The 22,035-nt window shown below is 39.1% G+C and overlaps 1 protein-coding gene across 1 annotated transcript in view; it reads right to left on the bottom strand.

Annotated features, from left to right (window-relative positions):
• The window catches only part of sdc2 (syndecan 2), a 34,590-nt gene that overhangs the window by 5,522 nt on the left and 7,033 nt on the right, over window positions 1–22,035 (bottom strand). The window lies entirely within an intron of this gene.

The raw sequence follows: 22,035 nt of genomic DNA, 5'->3' as shown, positions 1-22,035 counted from the left end.
CAAACATTTAAGATGGCATTATTATTATTATCATTAAGGACAAGGCATAAGTGTATTTAAAAAATCTGGATAAAAACAGTACTCCAAAAATCAAGGAAACAAGATGTTTTTCTCTGGTCCAGTGCAGTTTGAATACAGAAATATGGTGGTTTTTTTTAATTAGAAAAATACAAAACGAAACTCAAAATGACAGCCTATCAATTCCAACACCCCCAAATGGCTCCACTTTAAGATGCATTTTTATATTCCAGATTTTGTACCCTCAATTTCATGCTTCACTGTTTCGAAGACTTCACTTCTGTTTGTAAGATGACATTGATTTTCACAGGTCTGTAATCAATCTGTATAGAAAGCTCTCTCAACAGGTGCTGGAAGATTAAAAGGCTCTGCTGACTGAAGAGGTGTCAGATAGACTAATAGCCAAAGCTCAAAATTGGACCTTCTTAATCATCACAATGTTTTTGCATTTCCTTTTTCACCTTCCTGTGGTATTAAGTTGTATTGATACAATATATTTAAATCATGAGACTCTCGTGTCTCTGCACCCCAAACACCTCTGGAAAGTGTTATTTCTGTCATAACACATACTGTTCGCTGCATTGGCTTATCTATGAAATTCTGCTGTGTTGATAAGAGGCTTCATTCTCTCCATGGCGTACTGCACTGCAGATTCTGTCTGCATTGGAGAGGTTTCCTGGTGACACTCGTCACTAGTTTATGGCACAGACAGCAGCAGCAGCAGTGGTGCCACATGTTCTCTCTCAAATTAGAGGAGTCGCTGCCCCCCTCCTCCATCCCCCTGGCAACAGCCCTCGGAGGAATGACTGTTTGTCTTCCAGTGCTGCAAGTGTCCTATTGAAATGCCAGAAACTGTCTGGAGATTTGACAATACAAGAACATAAACCTGCACAACAACTGCCCTATTCAACTAAACTCTCTAACGACAACAACAAAAAACACAAACCTGTTACGAATGTAAAGAATTACATTTACATTTGATGTACATTTCACACGACATTTTCAGTCCTGACATGTTTAATCATGACATGTTTCAGTGTCAAAATGTGCTATGAGTTGAAGGAATACAGAAAATCTTTTACTTTTCTGAGAAACAACTCCAGCTTCTCACCAGCTATAATGATGACCTCTGGTGTAAAGCAATGTGGGCAAGCATTTGTAAAGGGTGTGTTTTTAGAGGTGTGCTCTGTATGAGGAGAGCATGTTTGGTTTATAATCAGAGGTTACAGATATGAGAATTAGCAGTGGGTCTTTGTGTGTAGTGGGATAGTTTCGGCGACTCCATGGCAACCTTCATTCAGACCAATCCTTACTCACCCTGACATTCACTCCATACTGATGCTGCTTTAGAAAGCCTCACAATGCAGTCAACATTAAATCATCCCTCTCTGTTTGTGTGCAAGGTGACCAAAGTTTAGAACAAAGATAGTGGGCATTGTGTTAACTTGTTTATGTTTGTGCTGATAAAGTCAGATACTCCGTCAAGTTGAGTCAATATGCTTTTCTGTTTTCTCACTGAGAGAAAGAGATAAATAGAAAAAAGGAGATAAAAGACTGATTGTGCTTTAAAAAAAAAAGATGACAGCATTCATCTGATAAAGATATGGATTTAAGATTTGTACTTGTTGGTAGTTTTGTTGTATGTGTTTGTTTTTATATTATTTATTTTTTTATTTTTATTTTTTTACATTCATGAGTGTGTGTGTGTCTTAGAAAACAAGGAAAGCTGTCTTCCACTAACAAAAGGGCATGGAAGCAGTGGAGACCTGGTGAAAGGAAAGCATGATAAAACAGAACAATAACAAGCTCATTCACAAGCAGCACTGATGTCTTAAAGAATGCCATTCAAGCAAGGACTATGATCAAAGAGGGAATTTGTTCAAAGCAACTTTATCTTAACTTTTTCCCAGCACTGCACAATTCACAATCCTGAACAATTCAATTGTCAGCACTATACATTTAAATCAATACAATGGAACAGATGAGAAATTCCACCCAAATCAACAACAAAGCCCCCGAGATAATGATGTAGGCCACGCAAAGACAACGTATTGAGTGTCTCATTAATACAAGTGTTCCCAAGCAGCTTTATAACACAATGTCTAATAAATGTGCCAGATTACAAGGCTGTGAAGCAAACACTGCATTATTTACAATAAACCAATGTGCAAAACAACTGAAAATAGCCTCCGCAATACAAGAACGTTGATATTGTCTGACTTCAAAGAACATTTGCTCGCCACTTGACTGTGGTGTAACCTGCAAAAAAAGGTTTGCAAACCTGGACCACAAAAGCTGTATCTGCTCACTATGACATGGACCCTACTGAAGCTGACAGTCATGTCATGCAACAAAGCATGGCCATATAAACCAATCTGCTGCATCCTTTTGATCTTAACATTGCGATCTGTTCTTGTAACAGACATCTGCCGGTGCGCAGTTTGAAAGAATTTCCCAAAGATAACGACCCCACCCCCATCCTGAAACAGTCCACACTCTCCTACCAGCAAACTAACAAAAAAGCCCCACTAACAAACTCCAGCGGACACCCACAGGTCCCACCACACACAATCTGGGCGTCTGATTACAGTCCTGTCAAATGTGTACCTCAGACGGCCCAGGAGTCTCTGAGAACATCAATACAGATTTGTTGTGGGTGACTTCAGCAGGCTAATGTGTGGTGTGCCAAGGTTAAAACAGCAAGGAGAAGCTTGACACGCAATCAGTGTGACATAGGAATGTATGGCGGACACAAAACATTGGGTAAAAAATGAACAAAAAGTGTTTTTTTTATTATTTTTTATTATAATTATGATTTATTTAATATATATAATATAGTAAAAGAGATAGTGCTTTTTTATGGTGTTGTCTTACATAAAAATAATGGCAGCTACCTGTTTTATTAAACTGTAATTTGGTCCTGTAAAAGTGGATGCAGGGTGCCATCATAGTGCACAACACACCCACAAATTCACTCTCACCTAAAGTAGCCAATCCAACTACCAAGTTGGAGTTTTTGGACAGTGGGAGAAACCCACGCAGACACTGGGAGAGAACAAACCAATCTCCAAGGTGAGTCTCAAACCCAGGGCCTTGGAGTTGTGTGACAGCGAACCTCCCTCTTACATCACTGCACCGCTTATGAAACTGTACATTCCACCAAAAAAATTTAAAATTAAAAAAAATCAAAATAGTCTAAAATAGAGTACCAAAATGCACATAAACCAAAGCTGTTCTGGTTTCAGTCTAGAAGTTAAGCTCTACTGCAGCAGTAGTGTAGTGTAGAGGGATGTGACTGAGGTGGTGAAAGTTCTGCAGATGTCCTAACAAACATCAGACATGGACACTGAGTTAGGGGTCCTGTAGAGTTTTGTGGCCCCTATTAGGAGACAGCCACAGGAGTTACTTCCGTCTGCGTTCTAATGAACAGGCAGCCAGCAGGGGGCCGCCCTGTTTCCATAGTGAACCTGGATGAGACACAAGAGCAGGGGAGGAATGAGAAAGAAAAGAAGCAACAATGTGACAGGAAAGAAGAAAAAGAGTGAGCAGAGAGAGAGAGAGAAAGAGAGAACACACAGGGGAGTGAGAGAGATTACTTTTGCTGAGGACAATCTGTTGCCTGCAGGTTACTCCACTAAAAGCCTGTCAAACTGCACGTTCATGCCTAGCAACCTTTGAAAGGAAAGAAAGGGGTCCCTCAGTGCTGTGCGCCGTTAGCCGTGAGCCATGTTACTGCTGAGGCAGGGAGGCATAAGAGAGGAGACGGAGAGCAGCATTGGTGGGGGGAGTAGAGGCATTAAAGCTTGCTCTCAGAACCCACACCTACTCGATACTGACAAGTGTTTGCAATACTAATTTAACAAAGGCAGGAACAAAAGCATATCTCTTAAGAAGTGTATATCCCCCTGTGCGTGTGTGTGTGTGTGTGTGTGTGTGTGTGTGTATGTATAAACATGCACACAGATGAGGAAGGTGTCAGGGGGCTACTCAGGCAGACATTCACATTGCTGCAAGCTTTCATTAGCACCTTAAATGAACTTGGAGGAGGAAATGCAAAAAACATATAATTTCTTGAATTCAATTTTCTTGAATACATTGACATGTAAACATAATCTTGTTAATTGTTAGAGGAATCACTGCTATTGATTAAGCAGTATGTAAAACATTCTATGCATTTCTAGTGAAACTTTCTAGTGAGTCAGAACTGCACAGTATCCGCTTGGTTCATTAGAGCAATGGAGCGACGCACCACTAAAAGGGAGGACATGTTTTTTTCTTTCATTCTACTACAGTAAAAACCCATGGTTCTGTATTAACCAAGCTCTGCCAGACGGTTTGTCCTACCTTTAAGTATCACATTCCAATCAGCATTAGGTTTTGTTCCTTACAGTCAAGCCTCTTTTTTTGGGCAATTTCAAGATGGTGGAAAATTGCCCCAGATTCGTCTCATAAACTCAGTACGCTCTTCTCAGTAGATTCTCAGTGGGTTCGCCCCTATGTACAGTACCCATTAAAAATGTTGGACACATCATCTCATTAGTCATTGTTGAAATAGGGCTATTCACTGTATAGAACTGTGTACCAGCCCCTACCTCTGCACAACCCAAGTTATGGCCTCAGACACATTAAGAAGTCGAGCATTTCTACAAATTAACTCTTGAAGAGGCCACAGCTGTTTACTGAAAACCATTCCAGGTGACGGCCTCATGAAGCTGATTGAGAGAACGCAAAGAGTGTGCAAAGCTGTTATCAAAGCAAGAGGTGGCCAATTTGAAGAATCTAAAGTACAAAACATATTCTGGTTTGTTTAACGCTTTTTTGTTTACTACATAATTCCATATGTGTGTCTTCATAGTTTTAATGTCTTCCATTTTCATTTACAATGTAGAAAAAAAAGTAAACACAAGAAAAAACATTGAATGAGAAGATGTCCAAACTTTTGACTGGTCATATACAAGGTGAGGTGTGTTCCAAATGGCACCCTACACTTTTCCCTACATTGCTCAATATGTAGTGAAGTATATAGTGAATAGGTCACTGATTAATTTAGGGAACAACCCTGTACAGATACCCGGAGCAGCCAGAGCCGTGTAGAGAGAGCTGCTAGCGATCTGGTCAGTACGACTTCCATAAACTTCACAATACTCTTTATTCTGGAACTCCTGCACATAAAATGAAATATCTGAAGACTGAAGAGTATAGAATTTTATATGAGTAGTGATAAAGCTGGTCTCTTTATAATGACCATTATAATGAACTGCTGGATAAAGCTCTCCACAAATACTGTACAGTATGTTGATAAAGAGAAAGCTTTATGAATCTAGTGGTTACTGGTGGTATTTCTACATGAGGTGACCACAGAAATAAAACCCTTCAATGTTAGATGACACTGTCAAGTTAGATTCCTGATTCATTTGTACAGTGCAATGTGCCAGTTGTCTAGATGGCGAACTGTTAATTTGTCCAGTGAACAAGTTACCTTAGCAGTTATCGCAACAAGTGAGTGAGACTAAAGGCACAGCATTCTTTAAAGAAAACATTTTATTTTGTGTTTAACACTAATTTACTGACATTATCTGTCATTACTGACATTAAAGAGCTATATTTGTGTTGGAGATACTGGGACTCCTGGTTCCAGTGTTTTTTCACAAGATTATACTCAGAAACTATGTTATTTACCACTGATACTATATAAAAAAAACTGGATTTATTGAATGAATAAAGCTACATTATTAACTGTATTAATATTTGATGTACAGTCTCTTTTAACAAGTTCTAATCTGAACTTCAGTGCCAGGCAATGACACAATTGAGGTTTCTAAGTGTTGATACTTCCAGTAGCATGCACATTGGTTTCAATTCACAGTGAATTATGCATCAAAAATATTGAAAATGTGGCTGCAAGGACAGTTCTTTTCACTTTCTCTTTGTTTGTTGGCAAGCATGTTGTTCAGTCAGCACAGGATTTTAAAGCCTCACTCAAGCTAACATAAAAAGTGCAGATTTCAAAGGAGAAATGAGGCATATTTCCTCTCTGTGTCAGTCTTGAAATAACAAAGTGCTGAAGCCTGTAAATCTGTCTATGAAGCCAGTAAGGAGCAGATCTATACTGCAATCAATACTGACGCCTCAGCAACTTATACAGAACCCTGCAGGTCCATCAGTCAGCGCTGCGTTTATTAGGTCAACTTTATCACCTTTAAGGAGAAAAATGGCTGGCAACAGCTTTCTTGTGGGGATGGGGGGAAAAAGAGTGATAGTATATAATGTACACCTTACACAGATAGAAATTCATCAGACATTAGGGCTGTCAAATATTAGAGTGCAGAATTAGATGATTATACACACACACACACACACACACACACACGAGTTACATTTTGTGACCTGTCTTAAATAATTTAAATTAAGTATAGATGATCAACAAAGACCAAATTTTCTTTCTGTACTTTTTGCAATGGATCTCATAGTAAATGTTTGCTCAACATGCTTACAAAAAACTCACTAAGCTAAGCCATGTGGATCCTTGAACTGTATGATGTATCATACAGTTATTAAATATGTACAAAAGTAAATCATGTAGCCAAAATAGCCAACTTGATGTCATTTTCTTTTTATTTCTGTTCTTTTCTACATTAGCCTTATAGCGCCAGGGCAAAATAAAAGGCAAACCTCAAAACACATCATGGCTGATTGACTACATTTGAAGAAGTGGAAAACTGTGCAAGTCTGATTGAATTTAAACTATGTCTTTTTAAAAAATGGTTTCCAGCAAAGAAAACTGAGAAAAAAAAATCAAATAATTGGAGTATGATCTCCATACTGTTCCAAGACTGAGATTTTATTGCCCTGCTGGGGATCATAATCAGGAACTAATTAATAGTCTTTCAGAGACGAGTGGGAAAGGGGGAGGTCGGGGCTCCTCCAGGAAGCAGACACCAATCAAAGTCAAGCCCAAACCCAAGTGGCCTGGACCAGGTCCAGCAGTAGGCGGGGGTGGAGGGTTTGTGAGATGACATCATTCGTGGACCAAGACTAATCTGCACGTTGAAATCAGTTCATCGGCACAGCCAGGCACATGAGGCCTTTCCTCTTTCTACAGGGAGGGTTATGAGGCACCACTTTGAAGCTGATCTTGAGTGATCAAAGCATTGCAGAGTGATGGTTAACTGCTTAAATGCCTGAACATTTTGTAGCATGCTTACTGAGTCCTTATGCTTCATCTGGAAGGTTAGAATCAAAGGACTGGCATCAAATATCTGTACAGAGGGATCCCGTAGGAGTAAGGTGAAGCCTGAAGGTATAAGTGCAGTGAAAATTTCTGATTGAGCTTGGCAGGGTTTCCTGCAAGGTGCTGCTCTGTGTGGCCCTCCAGTGATTTTGAAAACTAGTTACTTCTCTGTGTGCTGGAGGTTGAGCATGTGCATCAGGCTAGTAAAGAATAAACCCACTGACAGCACAGTAAAGAGGAGTCAGCACCACATTCATGGGCTTGAGGCACATGAAGGAGAAAGTAGTCAACAAGTTAGTTGTGAATAGGTCTAACAGAAAATGCTTTAAACCTTGAGGGTATAAACAAAATTGCTTCCATTTAACAGAGTTCTAAAAAATTCAGCAGCATTCAGTACTACACATACAACAATACGAGATTTTATTAGAACAAATATAGTGGCCAAATAATCATGGTTATCAGTATTTCACCAAATTTTAAATTGAACAACAATAAAATTAACAGCACTTTGCTTGTTGTTTTTGTTTTTATAAACATAAAAAAAGCGACTTTGCTTCCTAATTTTGTGTCCATAAGTGTGATTTTTTAGAGACTCCAGAACTGTTCACAGTAAGTTAAAATACATATATTTTAAACAGAAACAACCAGTAAATGTGAGTCTGGGACTTCTAAGGAAGGTATAACATCCTAACACAGAGACACACACATACAGGTCTTCTGCCAAATTCCACTGGAATTTATTTTAAACATTGTAAATCATACAACATTGCAATTTTAATTAAATACATCTTTTAAAAAAATTGGCAAATCACTTTTACAGTGTAATTATTACAAGAGATATACATTACGAAGCTATTCCCATCCATTCACTTCGAGAAACACTGGTCTAACTCTACACCAATCACATGTATATAAAAAAATATATATATAAAATATAAAAAATATATTAAAATATTTGTAAATATGTTTAACATGGCAGTTCCAGTCTGTGTAAGAGCCTATTTATTAATTTTGTTTTTATTGTGGAAATGTATTTCTTGCATGGACAAAATTGAAGTCCTTTTTAAGAGGCTTGTTTATTTCACACAGCTCACAGAGCACAAAAGTAAAATGCTTTTGAATATAAACCATTTAAAGGAGAAGCAGAATGACACAGAGCAACATTTCATGTGGAAAGATGCTTAGAAAATATTCACTATTTAAGGTGAAGGAAAAAAGCACTCAAATATAATAATTACAGCACCATTTAAAGGCAATCAGAGCAATACAATACTAAACATAATTCAGTTTCATACACAAGTAACCATATTTATTGGCATTAGCGGGCCTATAAAAATACCTGATCCAAAATTGAAGCTGGTTTCCAAAATTGCACATTATAAAAACTGAGGGAAACTACTAAAAATCACTATTCTTTAATCTACATTGACAAAATGTCACCAAAAATGGCTTAATTTCACCAGACAGAAGGAAAAGTTCCTTATTACATACAAAACTACTCTTCTTGAATCAGTATCAAAGACAGGCCTGCAGGATCAGTCTATAAATTTTGTAACAAAATCCAGGTTAAGATTGATGGCATAATTCTTGCTTTTTTCTTTACAGAACCTGATAGTTCTACATATAAGTTGAATAAACAAGCATAGCAGGCAAGTGAATGAAAACCAGCAAAACCAGGGCATCTCCCTTTAAACATTATAGTCTACTCATTTCAACAACCGTTTATATTTTTACAACAATTTATCTCTATGTAGCAGAGTAGAAAGAACTGATTCTTTCTCTCATATACTCAAAGTAAACAATATTTTTTGGCTATTCATATAATTTCTTCATTCATCCAATATCTGTAACTGCTTATCCAGTTCAGGGTCGTGGTGGGTCCAGAGCCTACCTGGAATCATTTGGGCGCAAGGCAGGAATACACCCTCGAGGGGTCGCCAGTCCTTCACAGGGCAACACACATTCACAGACACTTTTGAGTTGCCAATCCACCTACCAACGTGTGTTTTTTGGACTGTGGGAGGAAACTGGAGCACCCGGAGAAAACCCACACGGACACAGGGAGAACACACCAACTTCTCACAGACAGTAAGTCACCCGGAGCGGGACTTGTACCCACAACCTCCAGGTCCCTGGAGCTGTGTGACTGCGACACTACCTGCTGCACCACTGTGCCTGCCTATATGATTTCTTCTGTCTTCTTAAAGCTGTGTTTATTTACATTGGTCTTGTCTCTGAAATGACAGCCGTGTAGAACTGATTCCAAAAGAGACGATTCTTTGACTAGAGGTGTCCTCTTAACTCTTGCTTAGGTTCTGCCATCTGAGCAAATTTAAACCCCTCAGTGTCACTGATGGATTGAGAATAGTCCACCAACCAAATATATCCAGTCAACAGCATCCTATGGGCAGTACCAATGGGCACTGATGAAGGACTACAGGACAACCAACACAAATTGTGCAGCAGCAGATCAGCTGCTGTCTGTGACTTTACATCTACAAGGTGAACCAACAATGTAGGAGTGTCTAACAGAGCAACAGATGGACTCAAGTCAAGCTGTAGAACAACAAAGTGCTCAGGTATGGTCAGTGGAGGTGAGAGAATGGACCGTGAGTAGACAAGGAGTTTATGTCATCGTAATTGTTGACCGGTATATATTAATTCATATTCTGTAACAGTTTTATCCTGGGTGCAAGAACAGGAACACATACGGAATGGAGTGAAAATCCATCACAGTGCACCATATGTTTTCACCAATGGACACTTATGAACACCCAATCCACCCAGAAGCAAGGGATTAGTCACCCAAGGTGGGGTTTTAATCCACAACCCCAGGACCCTGGAGCTGCATGACAGTGACACGAACTATTCTAAATCAGTTATGGTACAGGATATAGTTTCACACCCTGCAGGGTTAAATAATATAATATATTATTTAAGTTATTTTAATATATAATAACATTAATCCCATGTGGTTGTTATAGAGGGGCATGAGGATATAGGTAAGATCATCACTTACATCCATTAAGTTCACATAAATGTTTATAAAATAAAATTTAAACAAGTGTTCCTTACTTCAAAACTCATTTAATCAAAACCAAATTCCAAACATTGTGCATTACTGTGTCAGCCATAGTTCAATCTGTTTGTTCCTCTGTTGGCACAGGATCAGATAATGCGTACCACCACTATGACTTCCTGTTTCCAGTATTGCTTCCTGAGAGGAAGACTTTCAATTTCATGGCTTCCAGTCTGGACAGAACTGCACAGCATGTCCAAGGCATATGGCTCTAATTTTTTTTTTTTATCTACCATACACTGTCACAATGTGGCATCATGAACTGGAACACAAGCAGATGAATGCGCCTACTACAATACTTTTGCTATCTCTGGTTCACTGTGTACTCTGTGGGTCATTGATGCAATACCAGATGACTGTCCAATCAATTTGGCCAATTTACATCAACTGTTATGAGATTCAGATTTATTTCTTACTATGGAACCTATAAAAGTCAGCATGCTAATGAGTGATTTAAGAGTATAACTGATTTACTGAAATCCATGAGGCCATGAGCAATCAAGCTTCCAGAACCAGGCACACACAGCTGTTCTACAAATGATCTATATCAAAGAGTGCAACCACTTTTTTTGCAGTGACCTAATTATGAAATTATTTAACAGGTTTAAGAAGAGTCACTTTAAATCCCTTTGGGAAATTGCTTCTTTGCATTTAACCCGCCCGTGGTAGTGAACACACAAATACACACTTGTGAGCAATTCTTCACACGCACTACAGGCAGTTAGCACACACACAACTGGAGCAGGGGGCTGCCAAACACCTCGGTGTCAGGGGAGCAGTTTGAGGTTAGGGGCTTTGCTCAAGGGCACTTTGGCCATGGATGAATTAATCCTTCTGGCCCTGGGATTTGAACTGGCGACACTCCGGCCTCATTTTCGATCCTCTCACCTTAAGACCACAGCTGCCCCCTTAAAGACACTTTTGATACTTAAAGTGTTTTAGATACATAGCACCTCATGGAAGAGGCTTCTAATTGACTCATGTTTAACAAAATATCAAGAAAATGTACTATTCATAGCTTCAATCTGGTGAGTCCTTGTTTACTTTGTTTACAAGGCATTCTACAGTTTGCATTTCCACAGATGAACACAGTTTATCATGATGAGTGACATGGCAATCCCTAATTGCAGATTTTTCAGTTTTGAATGAAAAGTGTCAAACTTGTTGATGAATTTTCATCTATACTAGTAACTAATATATTTCATGACCCGCTCACTAAAATGTCAGATTGGAATTGGTGCAGGCACAGTGGGCCTATATGTCAGATGCTTTTTATTTTTCAAATGCCATTTGGGCAAACTGAATTCACTGTCTCAATGTGTCTTCACATTCCACGCTCACGTGCAGATCAAACCAAATTACAGAAGAACACTTAACAGAAGACTACTCCTATTCTTTAGTTATGCATGTCTTATAAATTGACAGATGAAGATGGATTTGGCCCTGAACTGCACTAACTGCAAAGAACAGGGTGAACCCATTAGTGCACATTGTGTATGTGTTATAGTTGATGTGTTTCATAAGCAAGCATATTCAGCAGCCCTCTTATGGTGCTTTTCCTCCGCATTGGATCAGCTCGACTCGACTCGCTTTTAGCTGGTCACTTTTCCATTAGCACAGCTCCTACAAAATGGAGCCTGTGATGTCACAAAACCTTGTCTCTAAGGGAACCTCTGGCTTTAAAAAACACAACAACCCCAGTGGTAAAAGTTAGTTTGCAGTTGTTGTTTTTTTTTTTTTTGGACTGGACATGGCCCTGCACCCTAGTTCTCACAGATCAGTTTACCTTGTTGCTCATTCGGGTTTTACTGGAGATTTTCTGAGATTTACTGGAGATTTTTGGAGCATTTGAACCTCTTCAAAACACCTTGGGGTAGTGTTAAGAGCTGCCACTTTGAGTTGGATACAAAAAAATGTGAAAGCTGCTCTAATTTGAGATTTTACTCAAATCCGCTAGTTTGTGCTGGAGTTCTGCTTTCGTGGTGATAGACAGGTCTTTCAAGATAATCAGTGCGCTGTAGGGTATACACATCACGATTTAGTATCTACTCTGCTCGGTTTGGACTAAAAATGTACCTGGGTCTAGGGACCAGGTACCAGATTTGGCCGAGTCGAGTCACGTAGGTTCCATGTATTGGAAAAGCCCCATTACAGTCATATTCACAGGGAGCCTCACAGCACTTAACTGGTAAAGATATTTTAACCTAACCCTTTGGACTGTTGTGATGGGGCTTTGCTCTCATGGCTCCCCATGGCTCCAAAGTGGATCATGGCTGCTCTACGATTCCTCGACCCAGTTAAAGAGCTTTTGAGACACACAGGAAACCCAAGATTTCTTTGTGAGCTGTGAAACATTATATGCTGGGAAATGGGCTTCACCCTCTTAGTCAAGTTTTGAATAAAAATACTTGAAGATTTGTTGCAGCACAACGGGTCTGTTCCTTGTAGCTGAAGCAGAAGCAAGAAGAGCACATGCGTGAGGCCCAAGCCAGGGATAAACCTGGCAATAATGTATGGATAGGCTATGATTTCATAAAACTGCTTTCAAAAGCCTCAAATCCTCAAGACATCCAGTCAAAGCAGGAAACAAGTTCAATATGTATCATGAACAAGAACATTTCACTTCCCAGATTTTTGGGGGTTTTTTTTCCCTCTCCCCAATAGCACCACATTAAAATGTTAGGGTAAGTGTAGCCATTAAGCCCAGCATCAACTTTCAGGTATACTGAATGAATAAATAATATATTGACCTTTCAGTTTCTAATGGATTAATCTCTCATTTGAAAATGTTTGCATTAATTCATGTATATTTTAGGATATAAGACAATGATATTTAATGAAATATGTCAAAAGTCCACCATGGGCTTAATTGGTACCATGGCAGCCCACGTGTGCTCCAGAAAAGCCCACATCATGATTTATTGACAAAATAAAAATGTTTATTGTTTCCAAATGCATAAAAACAGCAACACTAATTCTGCAATGTGTTAAGTATTTGAAATGATGAAGAAAAAAACACACCCCCTCTCCCTTATTTAATCCTTGTTTGCTTTTCATGCAATGACCTTTTATAAATAAATTATTTACATCAGAGACCAGCCTGGGAAGCAAGATAATTTTGAAGAAAAAAAAATTAAATGCTAAAGAACCTTTAAAGACAGGTACAGATGAGGTATGTTAAAACACACACACACACACGCATAAACTGCTTTAAAGTAATGAAAGATTCACTGTGTAGATCTACCTTTTCAAGGGCTCAGTGATAATGGGCAAATTAATCACACACTAATGTAAAATACATTGACATAATTGTGCATAATTATGTTGCCAGCCCAGTAGATCCAACGCACGTTAAACTGTAAGTAACAGCAAAACAATTTTGACATGAAAACATTTTATTTCTATGACTGTATAATTTTGAAAAGATCAGCCTTCATCCATTCCATAAATCACACAACTGCTTCACAGCATCAGCACAAAAAGGACTATGAGCAATAGATTTTGTTATCTTGACTGACTGTTGCACAAAACCCAATCCTTCTGTGAATTAAAAAATTGCACATAATATAAACTGTGATTTGAGTTGTCAACGGTTGTTTGTGCAACTCCAGTATATAGTTTAAAGACCAAAGTACTTCAGCACTCACAGGGAACACTACGAAACCTACTTTTCACAGCCCAAATATATGCTGGCAGCCATAAAAAGAGTAATATAAGAAGTGTGACAGCCATTTCTCTTAAATGAATATGGTTCATGGTCATAATATTGTTCATTATCATACAATTTAACTGATGAAAAAGTGTGGTATAAATAACTGAAATAAGCAATTCAGTAAAAAAAAATACATTTTATAAAAGTACAAAACAAAAACTCCTAAAAATAACTGTGCTGCCTGACAGCTGTTCAATGATTTGCTCCCTACTGATTAGACTCATTTCAAACAAAGAAACATTACTCACTGCTGCCCTCAGAGATTTTTGTAGTTTCTGTATGATTCATTGTTCAGTTAATGCACTGCTGCACTTCTTTTATTTAGATTAACTTATTTCAATCTAGTGTTATATAAAATAATGTAAACACAGAACTATACCAGTTAACAACTGCAATAAGATTTTTTTTATTAATTGTGACTTATTATATCCTGCTGCTCATTTTCTTTGCAAAGATGTAAATAAGACATATGCATGCAGCGAGTAAGAAACGCTGCTTCATTCATTAAAGAGCTAAAATGTACTGTCATAATTTACGTTAGAGTAATTAGTTACAGTTCTACCTATGCCTTCCAGAAACAAGCATTCGTCAATATGTACTTTCTTATGAATACGAAGCTGATGAATGGTAGTGCAATTAACGTGATGAAGCAGAAATTAACACCTGTCAAGGCTAATTCAGAGTCCAAATGATGCCGCCCTCCCTCCTACAAATAATAACAGAGCAGAAATCACATTTCCACTTTCACATGTGCTCCTCAGATTGAGGCGGATATAGAACGCACATCTGGTCCCACTGCCACACACTGCTGCATACCAGCCTGAACCTCTCAGGGCTCCCGCTCTATCTCAGGTTTACACTGACACATGCTAGGATTTGCCAAGACAGGAAATGAAATCGCAGGACAACATGATGGCAAGTAGTCTCTCAGGAGCCTGAAGAACATGCTGTGAGTGTGCATTGAGGTACACGTTTTAGGAAACAGATGCTCCGGCTGTTAAGAAGGTTCCGTTGCAAAAGCCCCTCATGTGCTGGGCTGAGAGTCAGAGACAGCATAACTCAGCCAGACAGCAGTCGCCTCGAACAAAGCTGGATGGGCCGGATGGCTGGCATGTGGTGTGGGTCGGAAAGAGGTTCACTGCAGCACACTGTCAGTGTTTCAAAGGAATTCCTTACTGAAGAAATGCTCAAGAGAAACACACGAGTGAACATGCCAGATTTCTTTTTTTTTTAAAGAGAAAAGGGCTTGCTAAAAATTCCTGGCAGCTTTCAGGTGAGAATAGGTGCTTTTCACAGTTTTACAGCAATTACCATATTTACAAATTTGGAATATTTTAACAATTTTGAGTTTAATGAGAGTAGTTTATAATTAGTTGATTTCGTGAGAACTGTTTTAAAGATTATCAGGGTTTGAGCTGAATAATGTCCAAGCAAGCACTAATAATGCTCACAGAAAATTAAACTACACTATCTGGAAATGAAAACACATAAAAAACTTTATTATTCCCAGCAGATTGATCCATTAACGTGCAGCAAATTAGCACATGTGAACACGCATATCTCAACATGTACCATGAGAGATACAAACATACTTTTCCCCACAGGCCCCAGGGACCCCCAGCTTTGCTCATGCTGCCCTGTGTACTCAGGAGATGAATGCTCTCTTTCAGACCAGTGTGTGTCTGGAATTTCCTCCTGTACTCCTCGAACACAGGTGGTGCACCAGGAAGAAGGCAAGAGGAAGCTCATACTTAAAACATTTGTAATTATCCTGATCAACACATGGCTAAGCAGGTTGGCTACATGAATATACAATTATATAACTACAAAATAAAAACCCTCAAAAGAGCAAACAAGGCATGAGCAATATCAGAGTAAAAAAACAAAGGTAGAAGTTACTCTAAGTTATGTTGGGATCAGACCAATATACCAGTTGCCTATAGGTTCCTTCCACTGATATAAAAACACACTGAAATTCAGCGCATAGAGGACTGACAAAGCAAGACCGACAAAAATGTTCGTCTCTAATTTGAAACAGGAAAATAAGCGAAGGCTAGGTCGGGACGATACGGAAATTTATATCACAATATATTTCTAAATTCAGTCCATATGATATGATATGATATGATATGATATGACATGAAATGAACGTCAGTCAGTGACAGATGCTGTAGAAAATGTATATGAAAATACTGAAAATGGGTTTAAAAATCGTTATCATTGTTACGATACATTTTATATTGTGATATATATATAGATATTTAATTATTGTCCAGCCCTAAAAAAAGCTATAGCAAGTAGATCATCATATACATATTAATGTAATAATCATATCCCATACTGACAGAAGAGTGGTATGATGAAATGTAAGGGAACACATAAATAGATCAAAGCTGGTTCTTTTTATAAGCCACATAGATGCAAGCACAAGTAGCAGTATTCTGAAAGCAATTTTACAACATAGCATGAGAAGCAATGCATCTGCAGTGGTCCCTAATGGAATAAGTACTTAACTGTAAAATTCCTCCATTATACACTGGGTCAGGCACTGCATTATGTGACTGCTGTTATCTTGCTTAATGCTTCATGTCACTCATTTCACATGGCTCCTTTTCCTTCAGTCTGGTCAGATAAACACAAGACCTTGGTCAGCATTAAGAGATTTGTGCTCCACTGCTACTCACCTTCCACCCACCCCTGGGACACTGATGTATAAATTAGCTGTCAGTTCAAGGTTTAATTTACTCCAGATTTCAGCCACCGTCAGAGTGGCTGTGGGATGCTTTGTCCTTTCTCTGGGCTAGTCTTTTTCCTTCTATGACAGGAAACTCTTCTTAAGTGTCAGCTCATTAACCTCTCCATGGTAGGAGGGGATGGGCCATGAAAGAGTTTCAACTGGGCAAGGGGCAAAGGCCAGTCCATAACAATACTACAATGTCCTTTTGAGAACATTAAATGAGAACTAAGAAATGCTTCTAAAACGTGCTCTAGACCCTCAGGGTTGCATGAGAACCACGGAAAAAGACAGGAAGTAACTGCTCTTATGCTAGCATCGCTGAGAAATCTCACCATTGATGCTGTGCCACATACTTAATGCTTTTGCAGAGTTTGTGCCAACATATTAAATTTCTTGCCCATTAATTTACACAGACATCTGAAAATGATGACCTGCCAGAGTTGGACATTACTTGGAGCAGTAAATGGGCTCTTATCTGTAGAGATAAAAGCTTGGGGGCAATTTTGCCGCTCCAGTGGCTGATCTTCTCCAATCCGCACATTGCTGCAATTGAATTCCCATCCAACCCTTCCCCTAAGAGGATTTGGCCTCCAGGGAGTCAGAAGGCCATGGCATTTGCAGGGGGAGGAGGGGTGTGGACACAAGCACAGGAAGGCCAAAAGTGCCAGCTAGAGGAAGAGAGAAAGATGAGGAGATGAAAGAAGGCAGACATATCAAATGAAACACACACTAAGAAGATGAAATGTCTGGAACTGTGGAAAGGTTTCTCTGTAATCAGTGTTAAGGTTTGAGGACCTTGCACCTAGTTACATCAGGAAGCAAAAGTGTAAAAAGTTCTGGGGGATGAGTCTACATTGATCTTTTAGGGGCAATGTCTGAGACACACTTTTGTGTGACAAGAACAGGGAGGTGAATAACAGACAAATGGTGTAAAGGAGAGTTGCCGGCCTCAGACAAGAGCACCAGGTGGTGATTTGTGATCCCATTATGTGAGACTAATCCACAACCTGTAGCATTCCAGATTACTGTTCTAGGAACAGATATTCCGTCTGGGCACCCAAGCACCATTCAGCTTCTTCGCCTTTTACTTCAGGTCTGGGAACAGAAGAAACATTTCAATGACCAGTGTTAGTCCACAGTACCTGTTCCAGGAACAGGGTCCATTACCTCTCACTCTAGCAGCTTCCTATGACGTATGAACATCCCCCTGGCTGGGGCTCAAAATGAGAGATTTAAACATCATTCTCAAGACACAGCTGGAAACATGTACAAATGCACTTTTGCAACAGAGTAACCTCGCTACAAACACTGCAAGGATCCTGCCCTATAAAGCTTCACAGAGGCACAGAATTCTGCTCTAGAGACCCAATACCCTTTTACACAGTTGCATTGAGGATTAACAGTTTGGGAAGTCACCGGGGGTATAGTGGCACATGCAGGAGATTAGACGGATTCCCTGGGGTTCACCTGGCAAATCAGGACACATACACAGAAAGACTAAATACTGTTGCAGAAGAATCCACCCTAGCCACTTAGTAAAAAACAGGGGGGGGGGAGCTTCCAAGTGCCACAATTGGCTAAGCAGGTTGTATCCAGTAACTAGACCTTGCGATTGATTCCAAGCAGTGCCACTGTCATGTATCCAAGAGTCCAGAAAACTTTAATTGGTCATGCTTTCATTAAGTGGCCATGATACCCTACTCTGTTTATCACATTAAGCTATGATGCACAGTCATCTGTTCTATATTACAGCACTGAGTAGAAGAAGCTGTTCTCCAAGCATCTTTCAACACAGAATGAAACACTGCTTAAAATGATGTACTGGAAGGTTACATGATAAGCGCCTTATGATTTCACCTATGTAGAGAATACAAACAGAATAGTGGGATTATGGAGTAAAAACAGAATTCAGATACAGACAAAACAACGTACTTCAAATTCAAATCTATTTCACCTCTTTCTTACTAATTTTATCTACTAAAAGACTCAAATCAGACACCTTTTTTGTCTTTTTTATCCTCCATATCTTTCTACTTAGTTAAAGACAAAAAGGAGTGTGTTCAAAGCATATGGTCAAAATTTAATTCATATTTTATCTTTTGTAAATAATTTAACACCAGCAAACAGAAATAGGCCCTGTACCAGAGCTTGTCTGCTTTTTAAATCTTTCATGTTGAAGAGCGTGTAGGAGGAAGAAGAGTAGGCTCTTCCCAATGGACCCCTAAAGCTGTGCAGTTTATCGGGACAGAAAGCACAGGCTCCGTGGGGACACATTCAATGCCAAGGCTCCAAAACAGCCCACTCTGCCCTTCATCATACATGAGATAAAGACTGTCGATAAACTGTGGCACTAAAAACAGCCATCAAATTGCTGCCAAACCTCACACACAAGTTGGCTGAGCTTATTTCCCTCCCTTCTGTAATGCTGAAAGAATGTGTGCAGTTACAAGTCTGTTCTTTACCATCCCAGAAACAACTCAAGCCCTTATTGTGCCTTATTGTGTCCATATGCTGTGGCCCATAAGGCCTTTAATCTGCCCACTTTTTTTTTTTTTTTTTTAAGATGAAACCCATTTTGATAAGGGAAATTAGAATGGTTTGTGGGAACTACAGGCTGCGATGATTCATAAAGCTCTTTTTTTCATCAAGGAAACACAGCAAGAGAATGTAAGACAGGCTACTCTAATAGAATGACTTTTGTTTTTAATTACTGCATTTCAATGACTTACACTGCAAAAAAATAAAAAATAAATATAATAATAATAATAATAATAATAACAAAACCAAATTTATAAATGCAGGGGTTTTCCAGTCCCAGTGGATCTTACCATGTGTTTTGGGCATGGTCTAGTAATATGCCTTTATACATATGCAATCCAACAAGTAAACCACTGCATGAACATGAACATAATTGGATAATACTAATAAAAACTAAGCAAGACATTCACTTGAACATTTTTCTGAATAATTAATTCAAAGATAAAAGCAGACTACTACTGGGAACTAAGAATTAAATTAAGACATCAAAGTTAAACATGTACAAATACTACAAAGTACTGAGCCTAAAAGTAATATGTATATATACAGAAATAGAATTAGATATTTTGCTTTAGTTGATTTCATAAAGGGTGGCACGGTGGTGCAGCAGGTAGTGTCGCAGTCACACAGCTCCAGGGGCCTGGAGGTTGTGGGTTTGATTCCCGCTCCGGGTGACTGTCTGTGAGGAGTTGGTGTGTTCTCCCCGTGTCCATGTGGGTTTCCTCCGGGTGCTCCAGTTTCCTCCCACAGTCCAAAAACACAGGTAGGTGGATTGGCAACTCAAAAGTGTGTGTCTCTGTGTTGCCCTGTGAAGGACTGGCGCCCCCTCCATGGTGTATTCCCACCTTGCGCCCAATGATTCCAGGTAGGCTCTGGACCCACTGCGACCCTGAACTGGATAAGCGCTTACAGATAATGAATGAATGAAAGCTTTCATAAAACTGTAATAATAAATCTATATTGTTCAAGTGGATTAGTTTGCTAAAGGGGAACATTATTGTAATTAAATGGTAAATGAGGTGTCACTGATAGTGCTTTTTTGTTGCTTTCTTTGGTTTAGCTGAAAAATTGTAATCATATGAGTAAACAGTTGTTGTCATACTGCAGTGGCTACAGAACTGAATATTATGTGCATTCACAGAAGTAAAATTATAGGCTTCAGTGCTTTTATACACTCTCCAAAATATAAAAATAAAAAACTGAAACACAGAAAATAAAAAAAACACTGAAAACTCGTACATTCAAAAGATACTGCAGATGTGTTTCTTTATCTTAAATGAACAAAACAAATAGTTATGAGAGTGCTAATAAAACCCTCTTATGGGAAATCAACTTAACTCTATTAGAGATGTAGAGTATACTTTTATTGTGTAATCAGGAAACATGTGACTGTGAAAAAACTAATGCCAGGCTGTACTGTATTTAAATAGTGAGGCCCAAAAGTCAAAAAGCCCAGGATTTTTTTTACAGACATAAGGGGAACTTTATTTTAGAAATGTGAAATTGTACAAGCCCAGTCCTTCAAGGCAAAACAAGATGTACACTACTAAGCTTTGGAACAAATCCACAGAAAATGCCATATTTTCTTAGGATTTGAAGAGACCTAGCTTCACCCTGCAAGGAAATTTTGTAAAATGTGCTTAGTTATTATTGCCTCCAAGGGAGGTTTTGGCATTTTCCCTCCAATTTAAATCAGAGTCTAAAAGAAGAAATTAAAAAAATATCAAGTCTGGATAAGACCTGTGATTCCTGCTCTGGATGACAAGCTACTTGTGATTCTAAAAGTATAGTTCCAAAATGACAGAGCACAAACATTTGGATCTGTTTAAAAAAACATTTTATATTTGCAATTGTCCAAAAATCTTTTCAGCCCCCAGCCCCTCATTAATACAGAGAGCATAACGAAGGGCTGCAGGATGCGAGGGCCTATCAGAGCTGAGTTTACAGCACACAGATGGGTGTTAACGGAGTGCATTAGTCCAGATTAACTCCCGCTCTCAGAGCTGTCACATTAATGTGCCTGAGCACGTCAAAACTGCGACAGGGTTGGGAAGCTTTTTGACCCGCAGTGATTAAAGATCAACAATATCTTAGCCAGTGTCCAATCTTGTGGTTGGTTCTCCACTGCTCGCCTCCACTCTCCTTCTCCATGAAATGTACCCTCTCTGAGTTTGATTATGCGGTCACAGCTTAAATCCATTGGATATGGTGTCTGCCACCAGTGCCCCAGAAATCGATGTTTCAGAACAGCTGGGGGAACGGACTTTCAGCGCACAAATTCTGCTTAGGAAAAATGAGGGTTTTTTTGAGGAACTGGATGGCCCCAGAGTCACCTCTAAAACTTCATCTCATGCTTCTGTGTGTTTGTAAGCCATGGAAAACAGGATGCCATCAGCCAGAAGGACTATTCTTGCATCATTTTTTGCACTTGACCTTTGAGCAATCACAGCCATTTAGCATGGCTAATTTCAGTGAAGTCTGCATTTACATCGAGGAACCAATGCACTAATCATTTGCTGGTAGATGTAACCACATCTACATGCTTCAGGAATTTCTACTACAGAGATCTAATTCTAATTATGTATCTGATTACAAATACAACCACTAAGGTAATTCATGTTTGACAATCAAAATATGGCCGGCTTTATCAACAGTCATCTCATAAGGCTAGGGAGAATGGAAGCACCACACATTAATATGCATTCTTCTGTGCCACAAAG

The sequence above is a fragment of the Hoplias malabaricus genome, chromosome 6 (assembly GCF_029633855.1).
Source record: "Hoplias malabaricus isolate fHopMal1 chromosome 6, fHopMal1.hap1, whole genome shotgun sequence".
In the NCBI taxonomy this organism is placed as follows: Eukaryota; Metazoa; Chordata; class Actinopteri; order Characiformes; family Erythrinidae; genus Hoplias; species Hoplias malabaricus.
The sequence above is the reverse complement of the archived record's forward strand: the minus strand, read 5'-3'. Positions and strand labels throughout refer to the sequence as shown.